We start from the raw sequence: 12257 nt of genomic DNA, 5'->3' as shown, positions 1-12257 counted from the left end.
CAATAACTGGCAGTGAGCACAGGTCACTGCCAGTCTTTTAACTTAAATCCTCCGCCTGGGGGCGGAGAGTGGGAGGAGCCGACTCTCCCCCTGTTGTATATGGAAGGTGGAGGAGAGCGGGCGGCACCCTACGGGCGGACACGCCCACGCCGCTGCACGCTGGCTGCTCCACGCCGCTGGGAGAGCCCCGACAGCAGAGTTCCGGGACGCCGGAGCCAATATCGGAGCGTCGCGCACCGGCCGCGGGACCCAGCGCCGCCCTGCATGGTAACAATACTACATCAGGTCTAGGATACATTTTGTATATAAATAGTTATCCCTAAAATCATACCCTTCCTTTAACAGACATGTGATATAGTATTGCATTACCTTTCCTATGTGTGTGACAACGGGAATTGAAATTAAAGAATTTTCTGTCAGACTAAAGCTCCAATCTTGGCAGGGAGTTACAAGATTTAAGAGCGAAATCTCTGACAGTAACTGAATAAAAAAAGATTAAATGACAAGACAAGTGAAGCCAATGGTATTGTACATCATGAAATATAGACTGTAGACTGACATATTTAGCTATTCTTCATCTTTTGGGATGACAAGTTGCATCAGGTGAAGCAAACTTCTACTATATGCAAACTTCTATCTCTGAGTGACATCTATATGATTAGAGGGACTTGAAGTTTCCTATCACAGAAGGCCTTCTAAGCACCACCTTATGGTTTTATACAGCGCCTGAGATGTAAAGAGCCAAAATACAGCACCCATATATTTCTGCCCTACTGTACCACTATATGCTGAAGCTGATGCCGAATTATGGAACCACTCTTCCCTAGGAGGTAGCCTTTAATATAGCAGTGTAAAAAGTACCATACAGCAGTGCATGGAGTCCTTCTGATTATATATGCATGAGAGCCAGAGGTGTAACTATAGGGGATGCAGAGGATGCGGTTGTACCCGGGCCCAGGAGCCTTAGGGGGCCCATAATGCCTCTTCTCCATGTAGGGAGCCTAGTACTATGAATAAAGCATTATAGTTGGGGGCCCCATTACAGATTTTGTACTAGGGCCCAGAAGCTTCAAGTTACACTTCTGCATGAGACCTTACACATATATAACAAGCAGGTAAAGAAAGGATGTAGTGACCACTCAACTGTACACACTATTTTGGAGGTAATTGTGCTTTCCACTATTGATCATTTTTACTCTAAAGGGGATGACTAATCTTCTTCAAACATCCTGAATGCAGTTGCAGGTTGATCTTTCCATTCACCAGCTCTGATTTTTACTTATAAAGCCATGATTAATGATCCTTATTACTTTCTTTTTGGCTTTTGGATGTGTGGATTTAACAGATGAAGCACATGGTTTCAATGTGCTTCATTGTTAAAGAATTACACCACATCAAACCGCCAAATCTGAGGCTGCAGAATTCCACACCAAAATCTGCAGATTTAACTGTGGTTTTCATGTGGAATTGTAGGCAGGTTTTAAGCATTGCGCGGCTTATTCCGTCCCGTGTAAAAGGTCCCTAAAAGCTGCATGTTTTAAAACTGCATTGTAAACCCATGGTGATATGTAGTATAATGCATGCAGTTTTTATATCGTAATATGTTCTTGACAGCAATTAAAAAGCTCATCAAAAACACTGCAAAACTACAATAAAAACACAGAAAAAAAATGTGGAAAAAACTTGACATGGAAACCTAGCTTTACATAGACAACAGAAACCACATTAAAATATTCTGCAGTCTGCTCCAAGTACTTGTTGGTGTTTTCACATTCTGAAATATACGTACAGTTGATGTCAGGGAAAAGTAAAGTATAGAAACCGCAGTATATGTATATAGCAGTAATGCGTCAATACCACTTACATGTATATTGTAGAGACAACAAACCTCTGTACATCTCAATTAATTGCATGCAAGCTGTATGTAGCATTTATAAAGATTTCCAACATCTTCATTTGAAAGAAAGCTATTCCCTATCTTATTCTCAACCCCTAGGGAGATGGACAAATAAATTAAACATCCTAAGAGGCCATTCAATAAAACAAGATTAATTTATTTTTATCTTATTTACTATTATGAAATATATTTTGTACATACATTTTTGCTAAATCTTTAATTGTATGACCAGTGGTCATTCATTGACAAACTCCGCTGCCTAAGTGCAGTATAGGCAGAAACCCGTCAATCAAGAGCAGGAGGGCTGGGTAGCCCACCACTCTTGAATACAATATAAATAAATAATGTAGGAAAAATAGTAGAGGGTGATGAAGAGAAAACAAATCTATTAAATAGTTTTTTCTCAACTGTATTCGCAGAGGAAAGTGAAATGTCAGATGAGATGCAGAGTGATAAAGTAAACTCTCCACTAAATGTCACCAGTCTAACCCAAGAAGAAGTGCCAAGCTGCTTTAAAAAGATAAACATAGACAAAACACTGGGTCCTGATGGCATACACCCCCAGGTTTTAAGCAAATTAAGTAATGTGGTGCACAGACCCCTGTTTCTTATATTTAAGGACTCTATAATGAAAGGGTCTGTTGCACTGGATTGGCGCCTAGCTAATGTGGTGCCGATATTCAAAAGGGGTCAAAAAGCAAACCTGGAAACTACAGGCTGGTAAGTCTTACTTCTATTGTGTGTAAAATGAAGGGTTTGTAAGAGATACTATCCTGGAGTACCTCAAGGAAAATAGCTGTCTAACGCTGTATCAGCATGGGTTCATGAGAGATCACTACTGTCAAACCAACCTGATCAGCTTCTACGAGGAGGTAAGTTCTAGACTGGACCGGGAAAAGTAATTGGATCTTGCTTATCTGGACTTTTCCAAAGCATTTGATACTTTGCTACATGAAAGGTTGGTATATAAAATGAGAATGCCTGGTCTGAGCAAGAATGTGTGTAAGTGGGTACCTAATTGGCTCACTGATAGAAAGCAGAGGGTGGTTATAAATGGTACATACTCTGATTGGGTCACTGTTACTAGTGGGGTATCATGGGGGTCAGTTTTGGGCTCTATTCTTTTTTAATATATTTATTGATGACCTAGTAGAAGGATTGTGCAGTAAAATATCAATATTTGCAGATGACACAAAACTACGTAAAGAAATTAACACAAGAGAGGACGCAAGGAGATTTCAAGAGGATCTGGATAAGTTGAGGACTTGGGCAAAAAAGTGCCAAATAAGATTTATCACCGATAAATGTAAATATATGCACATGGGCAGAAGAGATACATGTCACCAGCACACACTAAATGAGAAACCACGGGGAAACACTGATATGGAAAAGGACTTAAGGGTTTTAGTTAACTGTGCAACCAGTGTCTGGCAGCTGCTGCCAAGGCAAATAGGATCATGGAGTGCATCAAAAGAGGACTAAGGGCACATGATAAGAACATTACTCTTCCTCTTTACAAGTCACTAGAGATGAGCAAGCACCAAAATGCTCGGGTGCTCGTTGCTCGAGTCTAACTTTCCGCGATGCTCGAGAGTTCGTTTCGAGTAACGAACCCCATTGAAGTCAATGGGCGACTCAAGCATTCTTGTATATGACCCATTCTCCGCTAAGGTTTTCATTTGTGAAAATCTGGAAAACCTACGAAAGTGATGAAAACGACACAGAAACGGATAGGGCAGGAGAAGGGCAATATGTAGGGCTGCATCTCAGGTTCCCAGGTCTCACTATTAAGCCACAATAGCGGCAAGAGTGCCCCCCCCCTAACAATTTTTACTAAAACAAACCCTCATTAGCAAGGCACACCTTAGCTAAGCACCACACTACCTCCAACCAAGTATAATCACTGCCTGCAGGACACACCGCTGCCTCTTCTTCTCCTGGGTTACATGCTGCCCAACCCCCCCGCACGACCCTACGTCCGCAGCGCACACAAACGTGTCCCTGCGCAGCCTTCAGCTGCCCTCATGCCACACGCTGGCTTCATAGCCACACCACCCTCATGTCTATTTATAAGTGCGTCTGCAATGAGGAGGAGCTGGAGGCACACACTGCAGGGCCAGGTAGCGACCCTCTTTAAAAGGGAGGGGGGGTGATAGCCCACAACGCTGTAGAGAATCGATGAGAAATTGACGATCGATCTTCATTCCAATCCTGTGCCACCTCCGTCAGGAGCTGCAAATGTGGGCATAAAGGGGACTCAGCTGCCAGCCCACCACTTCTACACATCTCCACAATGCAGCAATACTCGGTGTGGGAAGTATGTGAGTGGGCCCTGGTTCAGCCTCTGTCCCAGCAAACATCTTGTGTGGCCCAAGGTGCTGCGAGTGACACAACAATGGGGAATCTATGTGTTCACACACTACTCATTCTGCTTGGGTGTCGGATACCTCATCAACAACGCAAGGGGTAAACCATTTGCACTCTGCACCCTACCCAAGTCTGTCAGTGTTTTGGGGACAGACAGGTAAAACACCTCAATGGAAAGTCTGTGTCCACCCACAGCATGGGTGGCTCCCAGGAACCCACAGACGGTACATAAAGAAATCCCTTTGCAGTGCCCCGGATAGCTGAGGTAACGTGAGAGAAAATACATGTTGGCTTCAGCCCACACTCCATGCCATAGTCAGTCTGTTTTTTTTTTTAAAAGTGCCAGGCAGGTACAACTCCGCTATGGGAAGTCTGTGTGCACCCACAGCATGGGTAGCTTCCAGGAACCCACAGACGGTACATAAAGAAATCCCATTGCAGGTACAACTCCGCTATGGGAAGTCTGTGTGCACCCACAGCATGGGTAGCTTCCAGGAACCCACAGACGGTACATAAAGAAATCCCATTGCAGTGCCCCGGATAGCTGAGGTAACGTGAGAGAAAATACATGTTGGCTTCGGCCCACACTCAATGCCCTAGTCAGTCTGTTTTGGTTTTTTTAAAAGTGCCAGGCAGGTACAACTCGCTATGGGAAGTCTATGTGCACCCACAGCATGGGTGGCTCCCAGGAACCCACAGACGGTACATAAAGAAATCCCATTGCAGTGCCCCGGATAGCTGAGGTAATGTGAGAGAAAATACATGTTGACTTCGGCCCACACTCCATGGCCTAGTCAGTCTGGGTTTTTTTTAAAGTGCCAGGCAGGTACAACTCCACTAGGGGAAGTCTGTGTGCACCCACAGCATGGGTGGCTCCCAGGAACCCAGAGATGGTACATAAAGAAATCCCATTGCAGTGCCCCGGATAGCTGAGGTAACGTGAGAGAAAATACATGCTGGCTTCGGCCGACACTCCATGCCCTAGTCAGTCTGTTTTGTATTTTTTAAAGTGCCAGGCAGGTACAACTTCGCTATGGGAAGTCTGTGTGCACCCACAGCATGGGTGGCTTCCAGGAACCCACAGACGTTACATAAAGAAATCCCATTGCAGTGCCCCGGAGAGCTGAAGTTACGTGAGAGAAAATACATGTTGGCTTCGGCCCACACTCAATGCCCTAGTCAGTCTGTTTTTTCTTTTTTTACAGTGCCAGGCAGGTACAACTCCGCTATGGGAAGTCTATGTGCACCCACAGCATGGGTGGCTGCCAGGAACCCACAGACGGTACATAAAGAAATTCCATTGCAGTGCCCCTGATAGCTGAGGTAACGTGAGAGAAAATACATGTTGGCTTCGGCCCACACTCCATGCCCTAGTCAGTCTGGGTTTCTTTAAAAGTGCCAGGCAGGTACAACTCTGCTATGGGAAGTCTGTGTGCACCCACAGCATGGGTGGCTCCCAGGAACCCACAGACGGTACATAAAGAAATCCCATTGCAGTGCCCCGGATAGCTGAGGTAACGTAAGAGAAAATACATGTTGGCTTCGGCCCACACTCCATGCCCTAGTCAGTCTGGGTTTTTTTAAAAGTGCCAGGCAGGTACAACTCCGCTATGGGAAGTCTGTGTGCACCCACAGCATGGGTGGCTCCCAGGAACCCACAGACGGTACATAAAGAAATCCCATTGCAATGTCTCCGAGATCTGAGGTTAACGTGAGAGAAAATACATGTTGGCTTCGGTCCACACTCCATGCCCTAGTCAGTCTGTTTTTTTTTTAAAAGTGCCAGGCAGGTACAACTCCGCTATGGGAAGTCCATGTGCACCCACAGCATGGGTGGCTCCCAGGAACCCACAGACAGTATATAAAGAAATCCCATTGCAGTGCCCCGGATAGCTGAGGTAACGTGAGAGAAAATACATGTTGGCTTCGGCCCACACTCCATGCCATAGTCAGTCTGTTTTGTTTTTTTTAAGTGCCAGGCAGGTACAACTCCGCTATGGGAAGTCTGTGTGCACCCACAGCATGGGTGGCTTCCAGGAACCCACAGACGGTACATAAAGAAATCCCATTGCAGTGCCCCGGATAGCTGAGGTAACGTGAGAGAAAATACATGCTGGCTTCGGCCGACACTCCATGCCCTAGTCAGTCTGTTTTGTATTTTTTAAAGTGCCAGGCAGGTACAACTTCGCTATGGGAAGTCTGTGTGCACCCACATCATGGGTGGCTTCCAGGAACCCACAGACGTTACATAAAGAAATCCCATTGCAGTGCCCCGGAGAGCTGAAGTTACGTGAGAGAAAATACATGTTGGCTTCGGCCCACACTCAATGCCCTAGTCAGTCTGTTTTTTCTTTTTTTACAGTGCCAGGCAGGTACATCTCCGCTATGGGAAGTCTATGTGCACCCACAGCATGGGTGGCTGCCAGGAACCCACAGACGGTACATAAAGAAATTCCATTGCAGTGCCCCTGATAGCTGAGGTAACGTGAGAGAAAATACATGTTGGCTTCGGCCCACACTCCATGCCCTAGTCAGTCTGGGTTTCTTTAAAAGTGCCAGGCAGGTACAACTCTGCTATGGGAAGTCTGTGTGCACCCACAGCATGGGTGGCTCCCAGGAACCCACAGACGGTACATAAAGAAATCCCATTGCAGTGCCCCGGATAGCTGAGGTAACGTAAGAGAAAATACATGTTGGCTTCGGCCCACACTCCATGCCCTAGTCAGTCTGGGTTTTTTTAAAAGTGCCAGGCAGGTACAACTCCGCTATGGGAAGTCTGTGTGCACCCACAGCATGGGTGGCTCCCAGGAACCCACAGACGGTACATAAAGAAATCCCATTGCAATGTCTCCGAGATCTGAGGTTAACGTGAGAGAAAATACATGTTGGCTTCGGCCCACACTCCATGCCATAGTCAGTCTGTTTTGTTTTTTTTAAGTGCCAGGCAGGTACAACTCCGCTATGGGAAGTCTGTGTGCACCCACAGCATGGGTGGCTTCCAGGAACCCACAGACGGTACATAAAGAAATCCCATTGCAGTGCCCCGGATAGCTGAGGTAACGTGAGAGAAAATACATGCTGGCTTCGGCACACACTCCATGCCCTAGTCAGTCTGTTTTTTTTTTTTAAAGTGCCAGGCAGGTACAACTCCGCTATGGGAAGTCTGTGTGCACACACAGCATGGGTGGCTCCCAGGAAACCACAGATAGTACATAAAGAAATCCCATTGCAGTGCCCCGGATAGCTGAGGTAACGTGAGAGAAAATACATGTTGACTTCGGCCCACACTCCATGCCCTAGTCAGTATGGGTTTTTTTGAAAACTGCCAGTCAGGTACAACTCCGCTATGGGATGTCTGTGTGCACCCACAGCATGGGTGGCTCCCAGGAACCCACAGACAGTACATAAAAAAATCCCATTGCAGTGTCCCGGATACCTGCGGTTTCGTGAGAGAAAATACATGTTGGCCTCATAGTAACATAGTAACATAGTATGTAAGGCTGAATGAACACAATGTCCATCTAGTCCAGCCTGTCTATCCTCCTGTGTTGATCCAGAGGAAGGCAAAAACCCCAAGGCCAGAAGCCAATTAGCCCTTTTGGGGAAAAAATTCTTTCCCGACTCCCTAATGGCAATCAGACTGTTCCCTGGATCAACCACTAATAGTTCCTACCTTCCTATATACCCGGATTGACAATTAACCTAAGATTTATATCCTATAATGTCCTTCTTCTCCAGAAAGACATCAAGTCCCCTTTTAAACTCCTCTATGGATTTTGCCATCACCACAATCCTTGCCCTAGTCAGTCTGGGTTTTTTTCTGGGCCAGATAGGCAGAACACCACGATGACTTAGTGCACCCATAGTATACACAGACCCCTGTAATATTCCTGTAGCAAAGGTATAAGCTGAACCCAGTAACAGTTATGTTGCAGAAGTCTAGGGAGACCCCAGTAACATTTCTGTAGTAACAGTATAGACAGACCCCAGTAACATTTCATTAGCAGAAGTATAGGTAGACCCCTGTAACATTTCTGTAGCAGAAGTATAGGCAGACCCCTGTAACACTAATGGAGCAGAAGTATACGCAGACCCCCTAGTAACATTTATGTAGCAGCAGTATTGGCAGACCCCAGTACCATTTCTGTAGCAGCAGTAAAGGCAGAGCCCAGTATTTGTAGAATTTCAGTAGTAACAGTATAGACAGACCCCAGTAACATTTGTGTTGCAGCAGTACAGGCAGACCCTTGTAACATTTCAGTAGCAGGAGTATAGGCAGACCCCTGTAACATTTCAGTAGCAGCAGTATAGGCAGAGCCCAGTATTAGTAACATTTCAGTAGTAACAGTATAGACAGACCCCAGTAACATTTCTGTAGTAACAGTATAGACAGAGCCGAATAACATTTCTGTAGTAAAAGTATAGGCAAACCCCAGTAATATTTATGTAGCAGCAGTATAGGCAGCCCCCTGTAACATTTACGTGGCAGCAGTATAGGCAGACCCCTGTAACATTTATGTAGCAGAAGCATAGGCAGACCTCAGTACCATTTTTGTAGCAGCAGTATAGGCAGACCCCAGTACCACTTCTGTAGAAGTAAAGGCAGACCCCAGTAACATTTCTGTCACAGCAGTATAAGCAGACCCTTGTAACATTTATGTAGCCGAAGCACAGGCAGACCCCAGTACCATTTTCGTAGCAGAAGTATATGCAGACCCCTGTAACATTTCTGTAGTAACACTATAGACCAGTGATGGCGAACTTTTTAGAGACCGAGTGCCCAAACTGCAACCTAAAACCCACTTATTTATCGCAAAGTGCCAACACGTCAGGGGGCGGGTCTTATCACGACGTATAATTAAACCCCTGTCGTTCTAAAAAGGACAGGGCCGCTTCAAAATAGACAGCGTGCAGATTTTGACTGCTTTTTGGATGCAGAAATGCTGCAGAATGTCCTCAGCGGAGATTTCTGTGGAAAATTCTGCAGCATTTCTGCATCCAAAAAGTAGTCAAAATCTGCACCCTGTCTATTTTGAAAGAGCCCTACCCATTTCTGCCACATGTAAACATACCCCAGCGGTAATAGTGACACCCCCCCCCAGCAGCCCCAGCGGTAATAGTGACACCCCCCCAGCAGCCCCAGGGTTAATAGTGACCCCCACCCCACAGCGGCCCCAGCGGTAATAGTAACCCACCCCAGAGCGATAATAGTGACCTCCACCACACAGCAACCCTAGCTGTAATAGTGACACCCCCCAAGCACCCCCAGCGATAATAGTGACCCCCACCCAGCAGTAATAGTGACCCCCACCCCCCAGCAATAATAGTGACCCCCACATCACAGCGGCCCAAGCGGTGATAGTGACCCCCACAGCGGCCCCAGCGGTGATAGTGACCCCCACCCCACAGCGGCTCCAGCGGTGATAGTGACCCCCACCCCACAGCGGCCCTAGCGGTAATAGTGTCCTCAACGGCACAGCGATAATAGTGACGCCCCAGTGCATTAGGGATACCCCCAGTGGCCCCCAGTGCATTAGGGACACCCCCCAGCGGCCCCCCAGTGCATTAGGGACACCCCCAGCGGCCCCTCAGTGCAGTAGTGACACCCCCAGTGGCCCCTAAGTGCAGTAGTGACACCTCCCAGCGGCCCCCCAGTGCAGTAGTGACACCCCCCCCCCCAGCGGCTCCCAGTGCATTAGGGACATCCTCCAGCGGCCCCCCAGTGCAGTAGGGACACCCCCCAGTGCAGTAGTGACACCCCCCCAGTGCAGTAGTGACACCCCCCCCAGCGGCCCCCCAGTGCAGTAGTGACACCCCACAGTGCCCCTCCCGAGACCCACATACTTACCTCCTCCTCCTCCTCCCCCTCCTCCTGGAAGCTCAGCTCCTCTTCTTGTCAGCGATGGTCTGGCATGCATATTAACTTTTTCTTACCCACGTCTGCCTCCATAGGTAATTCCCAGCAACCTGATTGGTTGTTTGGTGAATCAGCCAACCCAAACAACCAATCAGGTTGCTGGGAATTGCTGATTGCTGCAGAAGTGGGGAAGAAAGTGTTAATATGCTCCCGGCATACACGCTGCTGGATGCCTCCCCCCTCCCAGCGGAACCAAGTAGTAGGAGATGTCGGGGCAGTGGGGAGAGGGATTCCAGCTGCACACTTAAATCAGTGTGTTCCGGGATCAGCACGGCTAGCAGTGCCGTTTGTGAATGCCTGCAGGGAAACCGCGGCCCCTGCTGGTATTCACAAGTGGTGAGCGGCCGATAGGGTGCGTGCCAGTAGGGAGGACTCTGCGTGCCGCCTCTGGCACGCGTGCCATAGGTTCGCCACCACTGCTATAGACAGATCCCAGTAACATTTCTGAAGCAGAAGTATAGGCAGACCCCAGTAACATCCTTGTGGCAGCAGTATAGGCAAACCCCTGTAAGATTTAAGTGGCAGCAGTATAGGCAGACCCCAGTAACATTTTTGTAGCAGAAGTATACGCAGACCCCTGTAACATTTAAGTGGCAGCAGTATAGGCAGACCCCAGTAACATTTTTGTAGCAGAAGTATACACAGACCCTTGTAACATTTCTGTAGTAACAGTATAGGCAGACCCCAGTAACATCCTTGTGGCAGCAGTATAGGCAAACCCCTGCTAAATTTACGTGGCAGCAGTATAGGCAGACACCAGTAACATCCTTGTGGCAGCAGTATAGGAAGACCCCTGTAACATTTACATGGCAGAAGTATAGGCAGACCCCTCTAACATTTAAGTGGCAGCAGTATAGGCAGACCCTAGTAACATCCTTGTGGCAGCAGTATAGCCAGACCCTAGTACCATCCTTGTGGCAGCAGTATAGACAGACCCCTGTAACATTTACGTGGCAGAAGTATAGGCAGACCCCTGTTATATTTTTGTAGCAGCAGTATAGGCAGACGCCTGTAACATTTCAGTGGCAGCAGTATAGGCAGACCCCCGTAACTTTCTTGTAGCAGAAGTATAGGCAGGCAGACCCCCAGCAAAATTTCTGTAGTAATAGTATAGGCCAACCTCTGAAACACTGGGGTACCATGAGCGTAGGTGAAGGCCGGAAAAATTAGTTGGATAAGAGTGTAGGTGTGGGCCGAAATATAAGTGTACCAACCGAGAGGGCATGTGAAACCTATAAATATTTTTTGAAAGATACAGCTCACTGTTGATTAATTTGTAACAGAGCCTGTAGGCAGCCCTGTTGAAAAAATTGGTTCATGTTAAAGTATCAATACTTTTGAAACTTTGAAAAATTGTAAAAACATTGGTAGATGTAGATGAGCCTTTTGGCCATTCAGCGCGATGACATGTTGTTTCTGGAGGAGGAGTGACAGGAGGAGGACTAAAATCAGAGACAGATTGACAAAGCTAAATGCCCCGTTTTTCCGGTGATAGAGAAGAGTGCTTTTATCTGCGGTTGCAGCGAAAACAATCTTTAGGTTCTGCTGCTCTCCGCCGGTGGAGAAGAGAAGTCTGGGGAAATCCAGGCTTTGTTCATCTTTATGATTGTAAGCATGTCGGCACTGTCAGTTGACAGGCGGGTATGCTTATCCGTGATGATTCCCCCGGCTGCACTAAACACCCTCTCTGACAAGAGGCTAGCAGCAGGGCAAGCCAGCACCTCCAGGGCATACAGCGCAAGTTCGTGCCACGTGTCCAGCTTTAATACCCAATAGCTATATGGAGCTGAGGCATCATGGAGGACGGTGGTACGATCGGCTACGTACTCCCTCACCATCTTTTTACAGTGCTCCCTCCGACTCAGCCTTGACTGGGGAGTGGTGACGCAGTCTTGCTGGGAAGCCATAAAGCTGGCAAAGGCCTTGGAGAGTGTTCCCCTGCCTGCGCTGAACATGCTGCCTGATCTCCACGCCTCCCCTGCTACTTGGCCCTCGGAACTGCGCCTTCTGCCGCTAGCGCTGTCAGATGGGAAATTTAGCATCACTTTGTCCACCAGGGCCCTGTGGTATTGCATC

The sequence above is a fragment of the Eleutherodactylus coqui genome, chromosome 2 (assembly GCF_035609145.1).
Source record: "Eleutherodactylus coqui strain aEleCoq1 chromosome 2, aEleCoq1.hap1, whole genome shotgun sequence".
NCBI classification, from domain to species: domain Eukaryota; kingdom Metazoa; phylum Chordata; class Amphibia; order Anura; family Eleutherodactylidae; genus Eleutherodactylus; species Eleutherodactylus coqui.
This window is presented reverse-complemented; position numbering follows the sequence as displayed.